This window comes from Mustela nivalis, assembly GCF_964662115.1.
Source record: "Mustela nivalis genome assembly, chromosome: 5".
Lineage (NCBI taxonomy): Eukaryota > Metazoa > Chordata > Mammalia > Carnivora > Mustelidae > Mustela > Mustela nivalis.
Window position 1 is genome coordinate 111745622 of NC_139024.1, and position 25922 is coordinate 111771543.

Sequence of the window (25922 nt, forward strand, 5' to 3'; positions counted from 1 at the left end):
TTCAGAAGCCCAAAATAACTAAGGAGGGCCAATCCTGATTTTATTAATGTAATTAACTAAATTTACTACCGAGAAAAACATCTCCATCTTTTTAAGATGTCATGTGATTAATGTGATTAATATTCAAAATAACTTAAAAACAGCTTCTTAAGCTTGTTGCAAACTTAAATTTCGACTAATAATTATGCATATGAGTTCCCTTCAGTAAAAGACCTCATTAGGTCAGATTCATTTTAACTGTTCTTACTAATAGCATCATTAAAGAATAAATATATGTTATCTCCAAGTCTTAATATTCCAGTTACCTGCGTGCTGAGAGGCTTAGGACCTGCAGCGTACATTCTTTTTACGAGTTCATAAATCTCATCACTTCAGAATTATTTCTCTCTCTCTGTCTTTTTCATAGGGCTTTTCCATCACTGCCACGATTTTAAAAATTTTCTAGCTGTTGGTAGCTATTCAGTTCTTGCACAAAGACACAAATCCTGGCTGCTGGCCTTTTGGCATCTGCTAATATTTTCATAGACCTCAATTGAACTTTCAGTCTGTTCATGGAATTTCAGAGGCTGATGATAGAAACCACTTCTATTTGTCTTTTAACCCTTCACTTTTAATCCTTTCCATAATCCACTTGAAAGTCCTGCACTAGCAGGTTTAGGGGGTGAGAGGGAAAAGAAGAAAATCAAGGTTTTCTCCACAATGTTTGAATCTCCCTTTCTTTTCATCCAGAGAAAAGTAAATGAAGCAAACATTCAAACTGGGGACAATGTGGTGCATAAAACTAAGATTCATATTGGATGAGCCTCAAACTTATAACACAGTCATTTGAGCCTCTCCTGGGTGCCAGAATTAGTCAGCGGAAGCAGCCGCAAAAGCACATACAAAAAAGGGAAAATGGCTTAGCAGCGTGGAGTCGAAGCCAGCGTGTCCTGCCAAAGAGCAGTGAGCTCACACTTAACAAACTACAGAACTAGACATTTGCCATAACACACAGGTCCTTCTTGGGCCCATCAGTTAGGCACTCCCACCTTTTCCGAAGCCCTGGGTAGAATAGCTTTCAGTTTCCCTCCCTCACCCTCACCGACTCTTACCCTAAGGGAAGAGGCATGGCCTGGGGTTGGTGACTGTTCTGCTCCTGCTTCCCAAAGCTCAGCAGGTCTGGATCAGAGCTCAGACCACCTCAAGGTAGGCGGGAGGCCAGTCTCTGCAGCAGCAGCGCTGGCTGAGAGGACCTTGTTGCCTAGTGGCCCTTCCTCGGGGAGGTTGTCCCATGGGCCAGGGTCCCTTATTATGGACATGCCGAGGTAAGCGGTGGTCTCCAATTCAGTGCTTCTGGTAATAAAAATGTTAGGTGGACACTTGGAAGATGATAAAGGGTCAGTTTGTGATGATACAGTTTGTCTCAGATGTATTCCTCACCGCCCCCTGCAACCGTGCTCCGAGAATGGTTGTGTTGTCCGCTAGGGAACCTGTAGGGCACAGACGTGGCCCAGGCATGCCGCAAATGCTCTCAGCCAATGAAGTTCTCGTTTCTGTTTTCGTTTTTGTTTTTACCAGGCTATCCTGAATGTGTGCTTCTACAATGCGTACTGTTTAGTTAGTTGTGGCAATTTCCCTAACACTGGTGTTCTGGAAGACCTTTGGAACTATACTGTCAGACAAATGTATGGAAGTAGAAATGTGGAACCAATTGCAAGTAAGAGAAGCTTACCAGGATGGAAATTATAATTGAGTTTTATATGGCCTTTCAAGGGATGTTTGCAGGAACGCAGGAGAAACATAAGCGACAATTTGGGGTGGGTGGGAGTTCTTCAGAGTCCCGAGGATCCGCTCCCAGCCACCCAGAGAGCTTGACTGAAAACCATGTCAATAGTAGGCAGAAGAACCCGTGTACAGCTTCATATGATTTGAAGAGGAGAGCAAGTGGTGGATGCCAGACACAGCCTATCTTCTTGGGAACTAAGCTACCCTTCCCAGCCCTGGAATCAGCCCTTTCTCCTGGAAGCCTTGATTCTTTTCAGTGGGACCAAGGTCTGGGAGCTAGGTTTGCTTGTTGCTACTCTGGTCTTTGCTCTTTAACCCTTTCAGTGAAGAGACCTATGATGCGTATGTACATGTATGCACATGCCTGCATATCGGTATAGAGACACACACACACATATACATATATGGGTGTATATATGCACACATAAACATTCATATAAATATTTTAAAATTCATGAGTTTACACCAATTCCTCCAGTCGCAATACACTCCCAGAGGGTTCTTTCTTGCCTTCCAGAATTTATATTTGTATTTCCTTCTTCCATAGAGAGAACTCTAGTTTCCAACAGCGTCCACACCTTTATTCATTTGTATATTTAAACACTTTAGTACATCTAAGCGTTTCAAAATTGCTTTGCCTGTGACATTATAATAAACAATGTATGAAGAAGAGTTTGGGATTTGTTTGCAGTCTCCCTCCCCATCTACCCCAAGACTGAGCGTGTTTTATAAATTATTTAGATTGGTTGGTCCTTCCCAACCCTCTCTCCCTGTCTCCCTTCTTTCCTTAAGTGTGGCTGTAGTATTCATTTGAAATCAAATTAGTTTCACGTGTTTCAGCTTGCTTTCAGTTGTAGCACTTTCTTTGTATTTTTACTGCTTTAATTTTATATTTGAATATGTAGAACACTGCATATCAGAGGTCAAACAAAACAAAAGGCATGACCAGAAATGCATCACTGCTTCCTGTGTTCCTTCTACTCAATTTCCCCAACCTCTTGTAGAAAAACGATTTCATCGTTTTCTGGTTCGTGCTTCTCATGTTCCTTTCTGTAATGACAAACCATGTGTTTTAAAGTTTTCCCTTTATTTTCACACGAAAATTAACACACTAAACACTTTTTTTTTGTATTTTGCTTTTTTCAGTAATAATATTTCCTGGAAATCATCCCATATCAGCACAGAGAGCTCCTCACAATCATGTTTCACAGCTGCGTAGTACTCCATTGTGTGTATGTACCATCATTTATTTTACCAATCTCTGATGCTTGACAATGACAAATGATATTCTGTAAACAACTTTGTGCATTCATGCTTTCATATTGTTGGAGATAGGCGGTCAGGATATATTCATAGAGGGAATTCTGTGTTGTGGTTTGGTTTGGTTATATGTAGTTGGTTAGATATTGTCAAATTTCCCTTCTTAGGAATCACACTGTTTTTCTATCAATCAGCAATATCAGTGCTGATTAGTGCCTGTCTTTCCACCATCTCATCAAAAGGGTATATTGTTAAGATTTTGAGTGTTGTCATTTTGACTAGTGAAAATAGATTTCCATAGGAATTTTTCCTCAATTCAAAAGAATTCTTAATCAATTACCCTTTTATTTGTAACACATGCTGTGAATATTTTTTCCTCATTTGGCAGGTATCTTTGAGTTCATTAATGTTTTTGCCAGGCAAAACATTTTATTAGTTTTATTAGTAAATAGTCATATTTACTGACCTTTTCTTTTATTGTATCTGGGATTTTTTATTATAGTTAGAATGCCTCTCCTTATACATGGGTTTTAGAAGAATTCACTTACGTTTTCTTTTGGTACTTGTATGGTTTTACTTTTTATATTTAGATCTCTGGTCCATTTTAAGTTTATTCCTGGATGTGATGAAAAGAACAGTTTTGGTTTTACCATTTTTCAGGTGGCTATCCAATCATCCCTATGCTGTATGTTGAACAGAGCATCTTTGCCCCTGTGAGTCGAGATACCTCTTTTGTCATAAACTATATTTGTATATGTAGCTGGATTTATTTCAGGAGGTTTCACTCATTTCAGTGGTCTGATGACTCCTTCTTGTGCCAATACCATACTGTTTAATGAATGTAGCCCATTTTTATACCTGGTAGCAGTTCTTTCTCTTGTCCCCAAACCCCTACTCATAAGCTTACAGATCTTCATAGTCAGTAATTTCCTAGCTATCCTTCTGTTTTTTATTTTTCATTTTTAGTTTTTAATAAAACTAAAATTTTAATCAACCCACAGGAGGCTTAACTATATCATTATTACTAAATCATACTAAACCTGGATTGTGGGAACTGCTTTTGTTTTTGTTTTTTTTTGTTGTTTTTTTTTAAAGATTTTATTTATTTATTTGACAGAGAGAGATCACAAGTAGGCAGAGAGGCAGGAAGAGAGAGGAGGAAGCAGGCTCCCTGCTGAGCAGAGAGCCCCACACGGGACTCGATCCCAGAACCCTGAGATCATGACCCGAGCCGAAGGCAGTGGCTTAACCCACTGAGCCACCCAGGCGCCCGGGAACTGCTTTTGTAAACAGAGAAGAATGATAGCCATTTTATTCCTGACTGTAAGAAATACTTATTTCATCTCTTTATGAGTTGACTATAGAAGAAAATTATTTCAGTTCAATACAGCCTTGAAAAAAATAATGTTATTGCCTATTTTTAATATCTTCTTGTTCTTCTTACTTTTCATATCTCACCAATAACCCATCCCACCAAGGGGGAAAGAAAACCAGGCCATCATCATGTTCTGGTAGCTCCTTCTTCTGGAATTTACAGTTGAAAACCATCTTTAATCTTATCACTCTTTGAATGAATAGAGCCCTCCATTATATGTATTTGTGTTACTAAAACTAACTCAAGGTGATTGTAGCCCACTGCTTCTGCCTTGGGATTGTGTCTATACTGATGTGCCCCTAGAGAAGCCAGAGAAGATCAAACCAGCCCTGAGTCCATCATGATAAAGCATGCTAGTTTAAGTTAGAGTAAACAAAACTACAGTCAATTTTACCCCCTTCAAATCTTGATTCAAGAAATCATATCTGCTGACCCCAGTGGTCCACACAGATATGTCTTAAAAATTCAGATTCTGGGTCACCTGGGCGGCTCAGTGGGTTAAAGCCTCTGCCTTCAGCTCAGGTCATGATCCCAGGGTCCTGGGATCAAGCCCCACATCAAGCTCTCTGCTTGGTGGGGAGTCTGCTTCCCCCCTACCCTCCCACCCCGCCTACTAGAGATCTCTGTCTGTCAAATAAATAAATAAAATTAAAAAAAATTCAGATTCTATGGAACTTATGTTTATTGTCATAGTACATTTTCTCTTGTTTGTGGCATAAATTAGTATTTAAAAAATTATATCCCTCTTCAAGTTTCATTAAAAACAGAGCCATTCTCTCCATTAATTCTGGAAAAATTTTGTAATCTCAAGTTCAAACCACATATTATAGTTGACCAATAGACTACTATACTCTTTTGAGATAGTCCAAAGTTTTTAAAAAATGCAGCTCAAAGTCAGAGAGGAAGACAAACCATGAGAGACTCTGGAGTTTGGGAAACAAATTGAGTGTTGCAGAAGGAAGGTGGATGGGGGGGATGGGGTAAATCACTGATGGGCATTAAGGAGGGCACGTGATCTGATGAGTGCTGGGTGTTATACACAACTAATGAATCATTGAACAATACATCAAAAACAAATGATGGCTAATTGATATGTTGGCTAATTGAAATTAATAAAAAATGCAGCTCAAAAAATAAAAATAAAAAATGAAAAAGCAGCTCACAAGATATGTTACGCCAACTTAGGTTCTCAATTTTAGGTGCCAATGATAAGGCAATGGACCATTTCACAAAGGCTTAACTTTTCAATCAGAAGAGATTGCCTTCAAGGTTAAAGAACTTTCATTTTAGAAAACTTTGTGATTATTCTTACTATTGAAACTTAAAAAGCATTTTTATCTTTTTATCAGACAGCTTAATGTTTTTTTGTGAATTATTATTTGATGAATCTTCCCCTTTTTTCTATTAAAGTCTCTGTCTTAATTATTTAAGAGTCTCTTGCATATTATGTCTATAAATCCTCTCACTGTCATAATTTCTCCCAAATTGTTATTTGTTTTCATATTTGGTTTGGCATATTTAGATACATAATGTTTTAATTATCTTTATTTATATTGGTCTTTTGTATTGTGGATTTTTAAAAATTCCTGTAATGTTTGAAAGATTTTCTCCCATCTTCAGATTATATAAATATTCACTTATTTCACTTTTAAAAAGTGTTTAACTTTTTTTTTTTTTTAAAGATTTATTTATTTATTTGAGAGAGAGAGAGTGTAGCACGGGGGTAGAGGGACAGAGGGAGAGAGAGAATCTTGTGCAGACTTCCCACTGAGTACTAAGCCAGACATGGGGCTTAGTCTCACGACCCTGGGATCATGACCTGAGCTGAAGGCAGGTATCAACCTACTGAGCCATCCAGGTGCCTCTAAAAATGCTTAACTTTTTAATCCAGTTCCAACTTATTATGCTATATGGTATGAGGTGAAGATCTAACTCTTTTTCCTGATAACCAGTTGTCCTAGTACCATTTAAAGAATAACTTATTCTTTACCTATTTGTGTATAATGATCTCTATCATGGACATAATTTTGTATGCAGGCTCTCTTTTCTGTTTTATTAATGTATTTTAATTATTGTAGTTTTGAAGCAATTTTAATATCTGGGCAAAGCAAGTCTTTCTCAGTATATTCTTTCAAAATTTTCTTGACTATTCTTACCTATGTTTTAAAAATAGATGATGTTTCATGTAATTTAATAATTCTTTTTTTTTTTCCAGAACATACCACACATATTCATTCCATGTTCACTGACAGACTTAGTTGTTTGATGCATTTCAATCTGTGTATAGTATTTGTATGTTCCCATAGGTGAGATGTTGGGTCTGTTTGGCTGGTTCTCTGCTCTGATTCCATAAAGTTGTAATCATGGTGTCATCAAGGCTGCTACATTCTTTTTTGGAGTTTCTGAAGATGAATCATCTTCCAAGATCATTTATTCTGTTGATAGAATGTAGTTGCATGTGGTTGAAGGAAATAATGTTTTCATTTACTTGCTGGCTGTACCCTGGTGATTGTTCTCAGCTTCTAAGATCTGCCTTCATTTCTTGGCCAGCGACCCCCTTTCTCTGTCTTCAAGGACAGCAATGCCAAGTCATTCAAGGACAGCGATGGCAAGTCAGTCAGCCGTTTTCAATGGTTTGAATCTCTCACACCACCCCTTTTCTTCATTTCTTCTTTGTTCCTCTCCACATCTCTCTGACTCTGTGTGTTTATTTTGTATATGACACTTAAGACCAACTTATCTAGCCTTATTAAAAAACCCACTGGCATTGGGATCAGATTACACTTATAAATTAACTTAGAAAGAATTGACATCTTGATAATGTTGAGATGTGCTAATAAAGAGTAAGAGATGTCTTTCCATTTTTTCAAGCCTATTTTTGTGTCTTACAGAAGTGTTTTACAGTTTTCTTCAGGTAGTTTTTTAGCATTTCTTGTGAAATTTGCTCCAAAATATTTTGTCTTTTTTGTTACCATTGTAAGTGGTTTTGTGCATTCATTAGATTTTCTAGCTGGTTAATATTTGTGTATATGGATGCTACCAATTTTTACATGTTTTATATCCTGTGACCTTACCTAATATTTCATTGTTTGAATTTATTTTATCTTTGATTCTCTAGGATATTCCATGGATTCTATCAGATCATCTTCCAATAGTGGTAGATTTATTTCTTCTTACTCCTATACCTCTGGTTGTTTAGTCTAATTGTATTGATTATTTCTTTTAGACAATGCTGGAAACCAGCGGGGATAGTGGGCTTGCTAACTTTGTTACTGACCTTAGTGAAAATCCTTCTAGTGTTTCCCTATTAAGTAAGGAAATAGCCATTCCTTACTATTTTTCTCAAAGCTTTTATGAGAAATGGGTCTTTTATTTTGCCAAAGACAATCTTCAACACATATAAAGAAATTCATATGAGTTTTACATTAAAATAGTGAATTAATTAATTTTTAATCTAATATTAAGCATTTTTACATTTAGTATAAACCGTATTAGATTATGGTGTGTTAATTTTTTAATGTGTTGTCAGAGTCAGTTCAGTAGTATTTTATTTATTAAAAATTTTTATACCATATCATAGATGATATTGGTCTACAAATTTTTGTACTATCTTATCAGGTTTAGGTATCAATGTTATACTTGGCTTCATAAAAAGACTTCTTGACTTCTTATTATCTGAGACAATCTATGTTTCATTAGGATTGTCTTCTCTCTAAAGGTTTGGTAGAATTCTCCTGTATGATCATCTGGGCCTGGTGCTATCATGTGGAATAGGTAGAAATCTTTTCCCATTTTTGTAAAAATTGGTCTAAGTTTTCTATCTCTACTGGGATCAATTTGGGTATAGTATATTTGCCTAAGAAATTATCCATTTCTTCTAAGTTTTCAACTTTATTTGTAAAAGGGGATGCAAAAGTAGTATTAATGACTTAAACAATTTTTCTTTTGGATCATAATTACTCCCAAATTGTAATTTCTACTTTTGTGTATTTGTGATTTTCCCTCCTTTTCTTTATAAGCTAGTGATTTGTCTATTTTTGTTCATTTTTCTAAGGAAACAGGACTGTGATTAATTTGACCTACTGTTTTTCTCTTCTCTGCTGAATTCTTTTCTGATTTTAACTTTAATAATTCCTTCTTTCATTTGATTTACTTATTTTGTTCTTTGTGGAATGTTTTGAGTTGGAAATTTAATTCACTTATTTTTATTCTTTCATTTTTATTGATCTTGGAATATAGGTTTACAAGTTATTTTTTACATTGCTTTAAATGTATTCCAAAATTTCTGGTACAGAATGTTTTTACTATTGTTATTTTTTCATAAAGACATTAATTTTGTTTTATCCCCTTTTCACCTAAGAATTAGTCCATGCAAGACCTTTAATTTCCAGGTGAGATGCCCTTTATCTTTTTTTTTATTCTTATTTCCCAGTTTTATGTCATTGTGGTCAGATCAGTTTTAGTACTGCATTTTACAGTAAATATCAAAGTTCTCTTTGTGTTTTAGAACACTGGTTTGCAAACTATGGCCTGGAGGTCTGTACCTTTCCTTGTAACTTTTTTTTTTAAAAAAACATAAATGGAGAACTTAATGAATTATTTACAAGTATACACAGAGAGTAAAATTTATGAAGTTAGGAAACATGTCCATGTCACTTTTTTCCAGTGACAACCTCTTCTTCCCATTGTAGAGGAAACCAGTCCACTGACATTTATGACAATTAGTTTCTTTTCTTTAGTTTTACCACCTAAATATAAATCTCTAAACAATATAGTTTCATCTTGCCCATTTTTTCACCTTATATAATAAAATAAGTTTTTAAAATAAAAAAATTTTAATTTTGAGATAATTGAAGAGTACCATGAAATTATAAAAGATAGTACAGAGAGATCCCATGTATTCTTTATGCATTTTTTCCTACTGGTAGCATCTTGTAAACTTATAGCACAATTATCACAATCATAATATTCACAGCGAGGGCTGTGAATCACCAAATTCCAATGTATGTTTGACATTTTTGTGTGTCTCCCCTGTTCCTATTTTTCCCTAAACCCACCTTTCTAAGCAACAAGTTTCCTGAGATGGTTTGCAGGTATTAGAAGCTTTGTTAGAATTTTTTTTTCTTTTTTCCCCTCGTAAGCGACTTGAAAGTTGCAGTGTTTTCTGTTCCCTATAAGTGTTTTCGTCGTAGGTCTTGTGTAATTTTATTTTTTCTCCTTGTTAATTGTATGGTTATTTTGGGAATGTCATGAGGGAGATTTGGAATCAAGCTACTGCTATTGTTCTTCAACCTCATTTAATCTCTCTAACAGCTTTGTGAGTACTATCACCTCTGGTCCTTTGAATAGGAGGAAACTGAGGCCTAGAGAAGTTAAGTGATACCCAAGAAGTTGGTGAGTGGGACGCTTGGGAATTGTTGATACACATTTAATAAACTCTCAGAGTTGAAGAGACTGTAACATTTCTGTTTCTTAGATCACTGCTATAACACACACCCACTGTGGCTATTGAAATTTCTGCTTAATATCTCCACTGGTAAGGAACTCTGCCTTTAAAATTTTGGATTCTCTAAAATGGCTAAAAAGCTTTTTATTATGGTTGTGTTGAATTCTACTTCTGTGTGTCTTTGACTTTAGTTTAGGTTATGCCAACTTTGTGGTTGAGGTCAACAAAGTTCAAATCTAAACCTCTATCCTTGTTTTAGTGCTTTATTGTTGGAAGTCAGAAATAGATCCTTGTCTTCAACAATACAATTTTGAGTCTCCTTTACCAAATGTCCACATTGTTTTAGACATGTCCTACTTTACTTATACTGCTACAGAAATGAACACAAAACTACTTGGAAGGTCTGCCCAATATAAAACAGAATGCGATAATTTGTTCTTCGTCTCTGGACATTATATCATATATTGATAAAATGTATATATATATATATATATATATATATATATATATATATACACATATAGTTTTATATATATATTTATATAGTTTTGTCTTGTTTTGTTTTACCATCGTGAAATCTTGCCATTTTCAGCAACATGGATGGACCTAGAGGATATGGAGTGGGGAGCCCGATGTGGGACTCGATCCTGGGACTCCAGGATCATGACCTGAGCCGAAGGCAGTCCCTTAACCAACTGAGCCACCCAGGCGCCCCTGATTCAATAATTCTATACATTTCTCAGTGCTCATCAAGGTAAGTGTACTCTTAATCCCCTTTATTTATTACAGCCATTCCCCTCCTCCTACCTTCCCTCTGGCAATTACCAGTTTGGTCTCTGTGTTTATCTGTTTGTTTATCTGTTTTGTTTCTTAAATTCTACATATGAGTGAAATAATATGGTATTTGTCTTTTTCTGATGGCCTTATTTCACTTAATATTACGTATCCTCTAGGTCCATCCATGTTGCTGAAAATGGCAAGATTTCATTATTTATGACTAATATTCTATTGTGTGTGTGTGTATATATATATCTATATCCCACATCTCTTTTAACCATCCATCTATGGTTGGACACTTGGGTTGCTTCCATAATTTGGCTATTGTAAATAATGCTGCAATAAATAAAACGGCATATTTATCTTTTTGAATCAGTGTTTTCATTGTCTTTGGGTATAAATACTCAGTAGTGGAATTACTGGATCATACTATAATACTATTTTTATTTCTTTGAGGAACCTCCGTACTGTTTTCCACAGTGGTTGCACCAGTTTGCATTCCCACCAACAGTATATGAGGGTTCCTTTTTCCCCACACCGTTGCCAACACTTGTCATTTCTTGTGTTTTTTTATTTTAGCCATTCTGACAGGTGTAAAGTGGTATCTCAATGTGGCTTTAATTTGCATTGCCTTGACAGAGAGTGATGAGCATCTTTTCATGTGTCTGTTGGCCATTTTATGTCTTCTTTGGAAAAATGTCTATTCAGCAATGAATATATCTTACAGGAATTTATCTCCTGTAAAATTCTCCTACATAAAATATATCCATGTAAGCTTAATACAGTGAATGACCATCTTGTTTTAAATGGAAGGTCAAAGTTTCTTTTTAATGAAAGTTTGTCACATTTGGATTTATATCAAATTCCCACTTCCAGAATGAAGCAACCCAAAGGCTTACCATAATTAAAGAGGTCTTAGACAAAACTCAGAGCAGATTGGAAGAGCCACACTTTGCACAGCCATGTCATTTCATCCAGCCTTTATTTGCCAGTTGCTATTATCAACAGAAAATGCTGTTCAAGTTATCAAGAAAGTCTTTACCCTCTAAAATAATTAAAAATTAATATATATGTAGATTACACAAAAAACGATTGAAAAAGTTATCCCAAAACAAATTTGTATAATAACCATCGTTGTTTCCTATGAACAAAAATCTTGATATGTTTGAGATCTCCCAGGTTTTGAATGCTTTAAATAACACATGAGAAATAACTTTAAAAATATCCATTTCCTTAAAAAATAATACTTTATAGAATGTTTTTGAAATGAAAAAATTATAAGGATGAACAGATTAGTGGTTGTCAGGAATTAGGGGAGGAAGAGGAAAGAGTGAGATCTTTGTAGTGATGGAATAGTCTGTGTGTTAATTGTCCTGGTGGTGACATGAATCTATACGTGTAATAAAATGGTACAGAACTACATATATACATTGTTTTCTAGCCTTGATAGGGTACTATAACTGTAAGATGTAACTATTGAGGGAGATTGGGTGAAAAGTATATAGACTCACTCCCTCATATCATTTTTGCAGCTTCCTAAAAATCTAGTTATTTCAAAATAAAAAGTTAGAAAACAGCCATACAATTTATCCATCACATAGATCATTCTATGAGTTAGCTCAGTATCATTCAACAGCTATTCACTGAGTGAAACATAGGCACAGCAATTGCCTCTAATCATTTCTGTATTGAGGCAGGATTAGAAACAAACTTAAAACAGTTCAAAAAAGCTATTGAATGAAGGGTTAGGAATTTTGTGATTAAATGAATAAAGTAACCTTACAGAGTTAAAGTAGCCTTATGGTAATTTGCAGCAAGTAATAGAGAAAACCACAATTCTCTAAAAAGGCAATTCTTAGTTTAGGGAAGTTTGTCTTTTTCATCCTGCACGAACACCTACTACCGGCATTAGTCATTCTAATAATCCAAAAAATGCAAAAGGTAGGGTCCTTAGGATCTTCTGTTTACTTAGGTTGCAGGAGCATAATCCTCAGGAAAGAGCTTCAGAACCTCTCATGTTCATTGCCATGGTAGTCAGTGCTACACAGCTTAGTGTACTTAGCAGATGGATTTGGAAATCTCCACAACTCTGAATTTAAACATGAGAACCTGGACAGTTTAGTGATTCCATAAACAGATAAAGCAATGTATACCTGGATGTTGGGGAGACTTTATAGAGTCATAGTATCTTAGGGACAGTTAACCTAAAAAAAGGTGAAGACATGTACCAACTTGCACTATAAAAACTATAAGCACTGTCAGGAATTTGAGTAAGACTCAGGACAAATTAGCTTTCTTTACCTAACATTATTGTTAACGGTCTGTTGCCACAGTGTGAATCTTAGAATTAAGGAAGGCAGAAAAGAGGCCATCAGATCATGATATTAAATTCCAGACCAAACACATGGACCAAAGAATGAGAGGAACTTTTCTTCTACATACTATCAATCTTAGATTAACCGTAAATATCAGATTATACTTTTTAAGCACTTTCATTGCTATCATAAAACTAAAAGGCAAAAAAGAAACTAAGTTTAGTTTCCTACAGGTCATGCAATATCAAGAGAGATAATAAATGAAAAAAAAAATGACCTATTGAGTCAGAGAGTCCTGGATTCAAGACATATATCTAGCACCACAAACTACAGGAGTTTGAGCAAGTTATTTGGGCAAATTATTAAGTTTCGGCTAGATCAGGTTATGGTTACAAATAGTCTCCTCAATCCTCAACCTGAATCTCAGGAGCTTACCAGAAGAAATAAAAATTTCCTTTTTATGTCCAATGCTGGTCCAGCAGAGGGCCACTGTCTAGCATAGTCACTCAAGGATCCACATAACAAAGACTCCATTTTGACAAGCATTTCACCAACACAGGGGAAAGAAACACGGCAAATTGTATAGAGGCCCTTGATGCTTCCCCAGTGCTTCTGTTCCCATTTCACTAACCAAAGCAAGTCACCCCTGAACTCAGAAGATATGGAAAAGTGCACACTTCTCATGTGCCAGAAGGAGAGAACTGAAGATTTATAAACCACCCCACATCTTCTCAACAACCAACTTCAGTTTCCTCCCCTGGAAAAACTGAGGCAATATCTAAGGTACTTGAGCCTATCATGTAATATGTAGAAGCAGATCTCCGGCACCTAAGGTCCAGGTTGGGATCTCAGCTCTAAGGCTTGTTAGTGCAACTTTGGGTACTTTTCTTAATTTCTGTCACTTCAGAGTCCTCATTTGAAAAAGAATATGACTGCCTATCATTTGTGAGGTAAATCAGTTAATACAAGCAAAGTGTTTAAAATAGTGCCTGGTGCATAATAAAGACACCATGTATTTAATTTTCGCCCCTAGTGTGGCTTCCAGAACACAGAGAATCTTTAGTGATGATTAGTAGTTATCATGACAATTACTATTACCTGAATTGAAGCCACGCTTGCTGTTGCCCAGCACTGTCTTATTGATACTTGTGAAATTAAAAAAAACAAAAAAAGTCAGTAAAAATTGAATCAGATTCCATTGATACTGACCTGGAATGGATTATGTAGAACTTAGAAAGTTTCATTGAAGCATAGATTTGGAGCAAGGGCAGCAGGGTGGTCCCCACAAAAGTAATGGAGGCATCTTAGTTGTTTGCCACTTTTGTCCAGGGCCATCGCTGCGCTATCTTATTCTGGAGATGAGTATTTGTGGAGTGGGACGAGATGGAAATGGCGCAGCCGAACTGCAGTAATGGCTCTGTACGAACAATGTCTAATCAGAGGCACAGGAAGGAAGGTGGAGAGTTGACCTCTGCAGTATACTTGCATGACTGGGCTAGAAGCAACACTAAAACCAGACTACTTTAAAATTCAGAAGTGGTTTTAAAGACCTTTTGCCTTTTTTTTTTTTTTTTTGGAATGTCTAAGTCCAGGTGTTTAAAAGCATTTTTGTCCATCCAGAAATGCCAAACCTTCCAAGTGACTGAATTGTACAGTGAAGTCTTGGAAGTTGGCAGATTCTCAAGTAATGGGCATTACCAAACTGCAGAAGTAACTGTTTTACCCTAGAGACTTGGAGGTTAAAATAGGATGCATTTTTCTCTTTGAGTCAAAAAAGCAGCACTTTAAGGCCATACTTGGCTCTTTGGTGACAAAGCTTTTGATGAACTCAACATTACAGCATGTTTGGCAGTCACTCTAAGATCATAGGGTATTTTTCTGGCCAGTCTGGAGGCAATCGTTTATGTTTTAATTATGATTATTTTTAAGATGATCCAGATCATCATATTTCTCTCTTTCAGATCTACGGGCTCCCAGGTAGTACACTACAGAGGTGTGTTAAACCCGAGACTCTAAAGTATGCATCATTCAAACGTAAGATTCAAAAGTAAATTATCTTTATGAATGTGTAATTTTATTTTGGATGGATAGGCAAACTATTACTTTAGTCAACATTAGTTTTTGTTGTTTGGGACTGTTCCAAGCCTCATAAGACTGTCATTTCCCAGTTATTGTGACAACTGAAAATGCCGACACCCATTTCCAAACACCCTCATGGGGCTGCCCTGTTCCCAGATGACAATCATTAAGTGGAGCTTGTTAGCACATGTGATTTGATGTGTGAAGGAGTCAAGGTTTCTTAGTTTCGGCGGAATATAAAAACATCCTCAAACTAGTTTGTGTTTGAAGTTGAAGTCTTTTCTTAAAAAATAAATTTTAAAAGACAATTTTAACCACCACAAAACAATCTTTTGTTCACAGGAAAGACAAAAATTCAATCACAATAACCATTCTAAAGCTAAAAAATAAGAATGCTAAATTTACAATCTATCTGTGTATTTGACCCTGACTGGGAGAGGGCTTATATATTTCTAAACTGATCCTGGATTACCTGGTTTTGGAAATACTTTGAGGCCTCACAGAGTCAAGCTAGTAGTGTCTCTTCCAGATCTCAGTGGCTACTGACACCTGTGGAATCCTGTGTCAGTCAGTTAACCTTCTGATGCCTCGAACTTCCCCGAAACGTGGAACTGAACAATGTAATGCATGGCAATAGCTGAAGGCCACCCATCATCTGCCATTCCCTCTGATCTTTCAGTAACTTGGTGACTTGATGGAATAGGTACAATGAAATTTTGAGAAAAACGGTGTTCTGTGAAATAGGACAGCATCTTGAAGGAAAAAGGATGTTTGCTTAAAAGTCAATTTGCTATGTGAACTTACGGATGTTGAGTAGTTTGTGCCAGTTTCAGAGAATGTTTTTCAAGATGTGTGCTGTTACTATGTTTTGAGAGAAAGATACTCTGGGAGAAAGAATTTCTCTTAGTTAATGCTTGAATTAAAAGTTCTACGTGTTTAATTCCAGATCAGATGATTTAATTTTTTGAATTTAATTTAAAATACCTTCTCTCCCCACCCCAAGGTTTTATTTATTTATTTGACGGAGAGAGAGAGGTCACAGGTAGGGAGAGAGGCAGGCGAGAAAGAGGGGGAAGCAGGCTCCCCACTAAGCAGAGAGCCCGATGTGGGACTCAATCCCAGGACCCTGAGATCATGACCTGAACTGAAGGCAGAGGCTTAACCCACAAGCCACCCAGGCGCCCCTAAAATACTTTCTATTAAAGAAAAATATACAATCAGAAAAGTGCAAAAATAAATTCCAGCTTGAAGACATTTCATGAAGTGACACACTTGAGTACTTAGACCAACACATTGCCAGCATCCCAGACATCCTGTCCCTCACGCCCATGGACAGTCACTGGTTTCCCACTCTGCAAGGTGTAACGATATTCTGACTTTTATCACCATACATACAGATTAGATTTGCCTGTGTTTGCGATTACTATAAATAGAAATATTAACTATGTCCTCTTTTGTGTCCCGCTTATTTCATTCAACTTTATGTTTGTGAAATTCACTGATAATTTCAAGTGACTTGTAAATTGTTCATGCTCAGTGCTCTGGTATTCAGTTGTATGAATATACCACAATTTATAAATCCTACCATTGATGGGCATTTGTGTAGTTCCCAAGTTGGGGCTGTTACAAATAATACTGCTATGAACATTCTTAGTTATTTCTTTTGAGAACATTCTACAAATTTCTGTTGGGTAGAAAACAAGAGCTGGGACATAGAATATGGATATATTCAGCTGTAGCAGATACCACTAAACAGTTTTCTGAAGTGGTTGTCCCAACAAATGCTTCCATCTGCAGTGTTGCTCCATTATCTTGCCAACATTTTTTTTTTTCTTTTTAATTTACCCATTTTAGTAGTTGCATTTTGGCACTGAGCTGTGATTCCAATTTGCATTTACTTGATAACTAATGAGGCTGAGCAACTTTTTATGTTAATTGGTCATTTGCATATTCTCTTTTTGTTCAAGTCTTAGCCCATTTTTTGAGTGGGTTGTGTGTGTTATTAATTTGCAGGAATTCTTTATTTATTCTGGGTGCAAGTTGTTTGGTATATTGTTGTAAATATCTTTTCATTTCCTTAAAGATTTTTGATGAAAAAAATTTTAAAAGATTTTGTTTGTCAGATTGAGAGAGAGAGAGAGCACACAAGCAGGGGGAGCAGCAGGCAGAGAGAGAAACAGAATCCCACTGAGCAAGGAGCCCTAGGCGGAACTCGATCCCAGGACCCTGGGATCACGACCTGAGCTGAAGGCAGACACTTAACCAACTGAGCCACCCAGGTGTCCTGATGAAGAGAAATTGTTATTATTTTCCAAATTGTATTTTTTTCTTTCCACTAGTATTGTCTTATGATTTTTTAAAAAAGAATTTTGCCCAAAAGAACACAAATATGTTCTTTTGTTTTTCCTAGAAGCTTAATTGTTTTATCTTTCATGTTGAGATCTACAATCTGTGTGGAATTTTTTTGTGTGCATAGTGTGAGGTAGAGGTTAAAAATTAATCGTCTTTAATAAAGGTATTAAATTAACCTAGCTCTGCTTATTGAAAAAGTCATCCTTTCCCTAATATACTCAGTATCATCTTTCTCATAATACTGTCTCTATTCTGTTTTCCCATTCATTGTCTGTATGTTTTTTGCTACACAAATAGTACACTATTATAGTTTCTATGACTTTATAATGGATCTTGATATATAGTTGGGTAATTTCTCTATCTTCTTCAAGACTGCATTAGTTACTCTTTTGCCATTAAATTGTATGTTTTTAGAATTTCTCAATTTCCAAACACCACACACACACACACACACACACTCTCTCTCTCTCTCTCTCTCAAATTTTGTTTGGGTCCTTGATCAACCTGGAAAGAATTAGCCACTTAACAATTTGGCCTGTTCTCCATGGCCACGTTATGCCATTCCACTTTATTCAAGTCTTCTTTAATTTCTTCCACTAATACTAATTTCCCAGTGTAAAGGTCTTACATGTTTTTTGTTAGATTTTTCCTTGGGGTATTTAAGTTTTTGTTGCTACTATAAACAGTATTTTTAAAATTTCACTTTTGTCTGTTGTTGATTTAGGAAATAAAACAAGTTTTTGCATATTATTCACATAACTTTTCAATGATAGAGTTAACAGAAGTAACACCCAAGAACCACTGTTGTGATTGATAACTTGCTCTCAACAGTTTTAAAAGGGAAAAAGGAGCTATATTTAGATCCAGAGAAATCTAAGCAAGAGAATTTTACAGAAATAGATCACCACTAGGCAGAAAAATATTTATATAATAAAGACACACTAATTTAAACAAATAAGGACAAGAGACTATGATTTCATAATATAATACAGTATATATTAGACTTATTTATGTTGAGTTTTTTTTGACACAATTAGGCTTGCAAAGAATTGTCAGTTAAAGCTTAGTTTTTTTTCAAACATAAACAGAAGTTTATATTTAGAGTAAGGTTGCGCCTTTAAAATATTTATAGCATTTGCTTAGTGAACAACAAATATACAAATAAAGTGGAAAGATAAATCATACTTATCAGTATCTGGAGAACTATATATTTGACCAAAGTAAGGTCTAAGTTGATAAAATCACTTGTACAATATATCATAATTTGAAAATATATAATATATTGCATTATACTGGAACATATTTATACACATATCTATATATTCAAATTATCATTGTATGTAGGACAAGCAAATTTTATTAACATGGATCTTACTCTGTATAGATATATATATACACACATATATATATGTAAGAACACATATACATTTAACCCTTATATTACCTTCTATTAACTGCTTAGCAATATCTTCTCAGTAAATGTATATAAATACAGTGACCTCTCAAGCATGTTTATTAATACTACTTACTATGTCACAAAACAGCGTAGTAACAATGAGAACATACTGGAAGAATAATGTTAAGTGTAAAGGCTAACAATATTATATAGATTTATATCCAGAGGTTTTTCATAGACAATGGAATAAATTTTCTAGAATATTTAAATATATTTTGCTTTGAAGGACTGAAAAAGATGATATCACTGAATAAAAGTGGATATTTTAGATACACAGAATAAAGAAGATGCTTATATCTTGACACGTTATATATTTATTTGTAGGTTCATGAGAGTAAGGAGTTTCTTTCTGTTCACTTCTGTATCCCCAATGGCTAAAACTGGCACACAAAAAGTGATCAATGAATATGTGTTGGCTGATGGAATATCTATCAGCACAAATTTCAGTAAACTTGAAACAGCTACATTCATGACTAAAAGACAACATCAACTTATATCTGAATATCTGAAGATTTCCACTTTTCATTTAGGCAAAATAACCAAAATGCTATGAAACACTACATGGGCCATTCCTCTCCTACTCTGAGCTGCCTTTGCATTTACCCAAATAATCTGTTTCTCCTAACCAAAGTAAAATTTGAAACATCCATGATAATGATTTCTTTGAGAAGACTGTGGAGCATTGTCTCAACGTGGTCCTCCTCAAGCCTGCAGGCAAAATCTAAAAGGGTTAATGACTCAACCAAGCTGGAGTTGCTCAGCGAGGAGTTCCGCAATGTCTGCCACTGCTGCAAGGCCAGCTTGTTCAAATACTTCCTTGGAATCACATGCTAAGGTAATTGTATTTATACACTTTTTTTTTGATACTCACATGAAACAACTGCCCCTATTGTCTTAGATCCTGCACTTGGCAAGGAGGAGAAATGAAAAGTTCCTCTAATACTTTTAAAGCAGTAGAGTGTCTCTTGGTTTAAACGACTGGCATATGTTGATATACCAAGACAATACCTTCAAATAATTGTGTCCAGATTTAATACTCAAAACAAACACTAAGTAAGTTTTTTGACCTTTTTAAGTGCTTCCTATATTAGAATATACCTTATTATATAAATACGTTCTATGAGAAGACTCATTTCATATAGATTAGGAAAAATAAAACATCAGATTTTGTCAAGTTCAATAATCTTGACAATAATTAAGCCAAGTTCAATAAATCTTTGATTTAAAATATTTGTATATTAGAAAAAAATGAAAAGTCATGGTTTTTCTAGTTAAGGCTTAACCTAAGAATTAGTTTGTGTAGATTTTTCTTAACATTCTCTTGCATCACCCCTGCCATCCTATCTTTCCTCAAGATGTGTTACTAACCAAATTCTAGCTTTAAATAGGCTTTATTCATATTGCTCATCATTACTACTCTAAGCCTGGGTCACTAGACTGCATCTGACCCTTGACAAAATAGCAAGTCCCAGGACACCAGAACTTCTGCTTCAAAAACAGCTAAACTCAGGATAGAATGCTATGCAGGTTGATGGAGAATTGTTCAGCCTAATGTGCAGGCACTTAATGGTTAAAGCAACTCACGAAATGTAGCCTCTGTCTTATATGGGTCACCAGAACTTTCATCTGTTGGGTAGTTGGCATTATTTTTCCCCCTAAACGGTGTTGGACAGATTAAGGATAATTGATCGGACAAATTATTTTATATTTGTTAGTATGACTCAGTCAATGCACTTTTTTTTTCCCCTTCGAGAGTTGACCTCATAAATAAATACTGGATAGGATTAATTACAAGACACATATAAAAATACTCCAAATCCGTTTCTCTGTAGTTGATTTCCAAGGCAGAGAGAGTAAACAGCCTTCTCCCAGCTTTCTTACTTTCCACAGCTGAGAGTGTAGGATGTTTACAGTATCTGTCGCTCAGGGTGGGGTTGGCGGGCAGCAGCACAAGCCTCAGGAAACCCAGCATCATTTCAAGATACCATAATGTGTTACAGGAAAAGATCCGAAAAGTATACTTGGAAGTAAATTATGGCTCTTTTAGGACTGGGGCTAGAAGGGTGGGTGAGGAGGCCACATGACACTATTTTCTTGCCGCCTGCTGAGTTTTTGTCTTCCTGCTCTGCACAACCTAGGACATTCCTGGGGTCTACTTTGGCCTTGCCCACTCACGGATTCTGCTAATGTCAGATATTCAATATTTTACGATTTCCCAAAACAGTCTCAAAAGATTCACCCACCCCTTAAATGGCACCCCTTTCCTTTCTGCATGTGGGAAGATGTGAAATCCAGCATCTCTCACTCTCTGAGCCCTACAACTTTGTTCCAGCTCACTCCTGCATGTAACTGAGAACAATGGCTGAACTGTGCTTGTAGACAAGAAAACCATCCATCAGTGTAATTACTGAAAGTTATTTTAATTACAGGTTACAGAGTCATAAGCTCAATCAAATGAGAAAATGTAAATATGCTAGGACACAGGTTATATGCATAAAATGGTGCATTGTAAATTGCTAAGAAAATGCTGAAATTTTAAAAGATCAAATATACTTGGAAGGAAGTAAATCTGTAATTAGAGGCATATACATGAATGGAGTTAGTTAGTCAATACCTAGAGTTCTTTTACAAAAATGATTTATTCAAGTGGTTCCTGGACTTCATTTGTTATTATTGATCTATGATGTACTAAACAGTTGGGTGAAAAAGAAAAACATCAATAATATATCACAAAACAATCATCCACACCACACTGTAAACCCAATTTCAAACTATTACTGGACATTGTTCATTCATTCATCAAACATCTGTTAGTGCCTGCCATATACAACCATGTGTTCAATTCTGAGTGATAAGAAATGAATGGTATCATCCTTTCCTTAAAGAAAAACAGGGCCTAATCTTCCAGACAGATACATAAGCCATTGTTGTAAGAGTGACAATTGTTGCGGTGGGTCAAAATGACACTTCTGAATTGGCTGATAACCTAGGCTGAGTCTTGAAGGTTGAATAAGGTTGGCTAAGCCAAGATGGTGCTAATATGGGTTTTGGAATGGGTGGGCAGGAAAGGGGATAGTGTAGGTGTAGGTGTACCAGAAAGAACAGTCACTAAGCTGGAGAAAGAAAGACAAAGATAATGTATGCTAAGACCTTGAAAAATTCTGTAGAGTTAGAGCCAAAGAAGTGTGTGGGCAAAAGGAGGTGAGGTTAGGGGTAAAACAGAGTGGGAGATGATGAGGGTTGTTATATTCTAGGCTAAGAAATTTGGGTATTATCTCCAAACGATGGAGGCCAGTGAAAGATTATAAGCAGGCAAATAGCATGACCATGCCTGTCCTCTGGAGTTTACTCTAACGTGAGGCTGTGGGTAAGGAAAATAAGAAAAGGATTAATGGTATAGAGGAGATCATGAGAGTCTTAATTAGGGAAGTAGCAGTAAGGACCCAAAGAAAATAAATATAAGAAATTAGAAAAAGAACAGACCTCAGTGACTCCTTGAGGGGGTGAAGAAGTCTGGCTCGGGTAACAAGGCCTTTCACACAGGAGGGAATGACTATAAAGAGAGGTAGTGAAGGAAAGAGCTCGGAAGAACACCAATAGTACCTTTAGTGGTGGATCTGGGCTGGAAAGTTTATGAATTCACATTCCCTGAGAATTTCTCAGGGAAATTCTATCATAACTGAAGGGATGAAGACATTCTGAAGGACTAACTCAGCTGTCTGTCCTTTATTCTCCTGCTTCTGTGCCTCCACTTGCCCCCCACAGGAGGCAAATACCCACACATTCTTCAAACCCCAAATCCGGTATTTTGTCTTTGGAAGCCTCCTCTGGCCATCTCCATCCCTCCCTAATATTGGTGCCCCTCCCCCAGCCTGGGGCGCAACTCTTCATTCCCCCACTTTATTGCAATTAGTTGCTTCTCTCTCTCTCTAAAACACCACGTTTCATTTCTCTTCATTTCATTTAATTAAAAATTTTTTACAACCTGTAACCAAGTTTGTTTGGCACTATAGGAGGTTCCTGGTAAATGTTTGATGAATGAATTGATGAGTAAATGTATGGTACCAGGTTATAATGAGTACTTAACCAATTCCTGAACGTGTATTTTTAAACTCCCAAATAATTCAACATTAGGCTGCTTTACTTTTCCAAGGAACTTGTGGCTAAGAAGAGAAATTACTGTAGCAAAAGCTATCTTTCATTAAATGGCAGCAAAGCTTTGGAAACCAAAAGGTTTCCAAACTTTTGGAAAGTTAACTTTGCTTGATGGCAGTATGATTTGTTTTAATTTTTTTGTGATGGATTCCAAATGAAGAAAAATCAGGGTACAAACAGTGCAGAGGAGAAGTGCATGTAAACAGTTTATAAATGGACAAGAAAGAAAGGAAATGACCCTAATAGTTGGTTCTGACTATTGAATAATCATTTAAGAGTTTAAAATGTTCTGACTGAGAAGAACCACACCCTAACTAAATACAGTCATTAAAATCATTTTAGTTACATATAATGATTATTTTAACCACTCAAAGACAAATCAGAGAAGTTCCTGTTTTAGCAAGAAATCTACTCTCATCAAGCAGGGCTTCTGATTTCATACACATTTTAGTTACATAAAACCAACCTCTGATAAACCAGTAATTTGGTCACTTTGAGTGTTAAATGAGGTATTTATTTCAAGTGTATATTATGTATCATTACATTTTATATCTTTGTCTTAAAAAAAATCTTTTTATCTGTTACCTGATTTAGAAATATTCTGCAATAGTACCCATTAGTATTCAGGATACACACTGGCCTTCTCCATATCTGTTTTTAAGTTAAAATGTAGCAGCTTCATAGTACTATGAATGACTGGAGAAAAACCACTGTGACCACTTTTGAAGCTTGACTTATCTTGTGTACTCAGGGTTTTCCTGCTATGCATGCCTTGCCTGATCACGAATGTTACTAATTCTTTGCAAGGCACCAGGTCACCTACCATTTAAACTGTTGCAAATTCCCTGGTGAGGATGCCCACTATATCTTCTTCCATGGGCCTATCTCCACAAGCCACTTACTGCCTGCTCTCTTCTCTCACCCAGGCCATCCACTTGCCATTTCACCTCCTATGCAATTTCATTTTGCCCATTTTGTGAGATGAAAATTTAATAGGAAACCATCACCCCTTTCAGCTGGAAACTAAATCCAAGTGTGACAAACATATCCTCAATGAATAACAGCCTATATAGAAATTTCCAGGAAACAACTATGAGAAAATGACAATTATTTAAATGTGATGACATGCACTCTGTTTTGAACCTCCTTCATGTATAGTAACTTTACTCTAACTTACTCTGGTTTGTTTTTATCTGAGATCCTAAAGGAAAACTGCAAGTACAGACCATGTTACTACCACTATAATACATGAATAATCAATGATAAAAAGTGACTTTAAAATAGAAGTGCAGAATATCTTCATAAAATTGAAGATTTTATGAATTGGAGATTTATCCAACTCAGAAATTCCATGGTTTTATTTTCCAATCATTTGCTTTGAGAAAATCTACTCCTTCTTTAATTAACCTTTCACATTTATCCTGGAGAAAAAGCTCTTACCCTCATCCCTAAATTGCTGTCCTTTGAATCTGTGCCGGAAGTCATTCTGTCTCAGGTTCTCACTGCGGCTTGAATCTAAAATCTAAAAACTTCTATAGCTGTGAGGAATAGCAAAAAATTTGTGTCATCTTTGTGTAGAATGCCATGAACAGATTTAGTCAGTGTGATGTAACCTGTTCAATTACACTTGCCTTAAAATATTGGGGGGCTCTTAATTTCTCTAGTTATTTTTTCCTTTACACTTACTATTTCATTTTTTTGTACCCAGAAGACAAAAAAAGAAAATGGATGAATTAATATGTTTTACTATCTACCAATACAATTAGCTTCCTATGAAGGATGCAGTTTCAAAGTTGTGTGTTTTTTTTAATGTTACGGGGGCTAAAGGTTAGAAAAAAATATGTGGATTTTCAGTGAAAGTGGTAGAAAAACTGGGTTCAAAAGCACTTTTTAAACAGCAATTTTTGGAGTCCTCTCCTCGTGTATTCTGTGAGCGATGTTATAAATTACATATTATTCTGACAACTTCAGCCATGATAAATAATTATGGTTCCTGTGTTTAAAAGTCTGCCAATTTTGGCTCCATCCATAGTGATGGGAGTGTCACACTGACAAAAGAAAAGGTGTTCTGGCAGTGTTGCGACACTAACATTCATTATAAAACTCAAATGGTGGGCCTGCCAAGATTTTAGTTAAGTCCTAAGCATTTACTACAGACATCTGATTAACTTTAGAAGTAACAGTCAGTGCTGTAGAGTATCAAAATATTATATTACTTAGTGGCATGAGTTCATATTTTGATGAGGTTTATCTCTCTACTAAAGAGGTTTGCCAACATACAGTTACTCTGGCCAGATGCTATTTTTTTATGTACAAAATACATAACTCATCCCTATTTTTAAAACAAATTGCCTGTATGTATGTGTGTGGAGGGTGTTTTAGGAAAGCTACACTTACAGTGACAGGAGTAGTGACATCTGGGGAAAGGAGAAGGGAACTAGGGCTAGGTATCAAAGAAAATTTCAACTTTATTGGCAATAAAATTTTTTTTTTAAAAAGACAATGTACTCACAGTTCTATCTAAATAATATATATTATACATATATATGAAATTATGTCTGTATATATCTGTAAAATCTATGTATATACAGATTTAATTTTAAATTAAAATTAAAATTCTCTAAAAAAAATTACATAGGGTTCAACTGGAGTTCTGGCCTCTTTAAAGATTTAATCAAATTAATTAACTGTAGCTTTGGGTACTCTCTAGAACTCTCTCTGAGCCTCAGCTTTTCCATGTATAGAATGATAAAATAACACTTCATGACATGTTATTAGTCTTAATAGTAGTCTAAGTATTTCATGTTTAACATGTCTATTCTTTCTGCCTTAATTAGTTTTCTCCTGTATAAGGGCAGGGATCTCTTTCTTAAGCCCAATGTGGAAATGTAATGGATACTGGCTGCTCTTGTCAGTGGGGCTTCCGGCTCAAGAATCCCTGCC

The 25922-nt window shown here is 35.8% G+C and overlaps 2 long non-coding RNA genes across 2 annotated transcripts in view; both read right to left on the reverse strand.

Moving 5' to 3' along the window:
• Positions 1-25922, reverse strand: part of LOC309864361 — an 80550-nt gene that overhangs the window by 17381 nt on the left and 37247 nt on the right. The window lies entirely within an intron of this gene.
• LOC309864364 lies at positions 1719-14025 on the reverse strand. Its single transcript, XR_014311476.1, has 2 exons — positions 11522-14025; positions 1719-2814 (listed from the first exon to the last, which is right to left on the reverse strand). It is a non-coding gene; the product is annotated as an uncharacterized lncRNA (long non-coding RNA).